Here is a 1,849-nt window from a genome sequence, read left to right on the forward strand (position 1 = left end):
TGCTGCCTGGTACTGGTTGCCTGCGCGCAAAAGCGGGGAGGCTGGTGGGGGAAGGGGGCCTGTACTGAGCACCTATGCGTCGCTACCATCTCAGTGCAGGCAGGGCAGGCGCAGGGGTCTGACAAGGCCGGGTCACTGGCCCAAGCAAGTACTGTTACATATAGTAAAGTAAGGTAGGTACCCAGGTAGCTGAAGCGCCTGCCCAGACGTCGGGAAACCACCTGGGAAGGCATCTCACCGTTGCCTTGATGCAACGCCTGAGACCTCTCCCTGCCCTGCGCTTCTCATCTTGGATAGCTAGGCGGTTGGCCAGATCCCTGCGTCTACAATCAGCTCTGATGCTCTCCTTCACCTTCTCCTCATCCATCTTACAGTACCTAGCCATGCCTGCGAAACGCGTCTTCGTCTTGTCCTCCCCGCTCTCGTCGCATCTTTCTTCAGAGGATTACCACCCCCCTCCCAAGTTACGCGTCCACTGCCCGATGCTCCCCCCCCCCTCCCCAGCGACCCCGCCGATTGGCGCAAGGGTGCTACCACAGCCCCGACAATGACGCTGGTCGCCAACCCAAGCCACGAGATCTCTGTCACCTTGGTACCTACTCATGTAGGTCTCTAGCGGGCTGGGTTTTGGTCTAAGGCTCCCTTGGCCACAATGTTTGTGGCGCATGGTGACGGGCCTGTTCGATCATTGCCCCTCGGGTCTTAGCACTCCCGTGAGAGCAGCTGCAAGACAGGCAAGGGCCAAGCAGGGCGAAGCGATAAACCCGTCACCAAAATAGCAATTCACAGCATATACTCCACTATTTCGTCTTCTGGTCTGCCCGCTGTCAGGAACAAAGATCCGATTCGCGTACAAAGACACTGTTTGGACTGACGCTAGAGCAAGGCACGCTTCTTCCTGTTCGCGCCCCCCCCCCCCAGACCCTCCGAACCGCGCGGCCTTTGAGGCTCCTCGGATGGCTTCGACTCGCATTCGTCTTACTCAATATAAGCTCGTGTCGCTGATTGCCAGAGGCGAAACCGGCGGGAAACAATGGGCACTCTCGTCGCATGGATACACTCCCCATGCTGTTCAACGTCACCCGTGTTTGAGTCGATGTTGTCGTACCCAGTTGACATCTTGTCAGCGATGGGGCCGAAGATCTGCATCAAATACCAAGCAGATTGCAGCTAAACCCAATTGTCGATCGCGTAAACCTTACATCACATGTCTTCCTCACGAGCACGAAGTCGTGATGACACAAATCAGCCCAGAGCTCTTCGAGCTCTACACACTGGGCAGTCATATTATCCCATCTAGTCGTCCTGACCATCGAAAACTCTAGTGAAGACCTTGCCCGAAACTAAAATCCCGCTCATGGATATCACGCACAACATGTCTGTTGATGCCACAGCATCAAATTCTTTCATCACCACACGTCACTTTTCCCCAGCAGATCTCCCACCTCAACAACACCGACAATCTCCCCCATCTCCAGTACTGCCAGCACCGAGTCTGCATCACACGTCGTGTCGTTCTCTTCGTCCGCCGTCACTGCCATACCTCTGATGTTCCGGACAAACTCCAGTGCTCGCCGCACGCTGGTGCCCGCGGAGACAGAGAGCATCTTGTCTCTGGGAACCATTAGGCCAGGGATCTCCCCAGCTCGTCGGTTCAAGTCTCCGGACCCTGACCCGCAGAGTCGTCGGATCCTGCTCGGTGATGCAACGCAGTCGCCGTTGCGCACCCACTTTGTCGTTGAATCGAAGCCTGCGCGGAGCACGTCCGGCTCCTATGCTGTCGTGTTCCGCAATGTCCGGAATTTCGGACCAGGCAACGGCTATCTCCTTAATCGTCCCGGGCTTCTGC

This window comes from Verticillium alfalfae, genomic scaffold (assembly GCF_000150825.1).
Source record: "Verticillium alfalfae VaMs.102 supercont1.1 genomic scaffold, whole genome shotgun sequence".
NCBI lineage: Eukaryota > Fungi > Ascomycota > Sordariomycetes > Glomerellales > Plectosphaerellaceae > Verticillium > Verticillium alfalfae.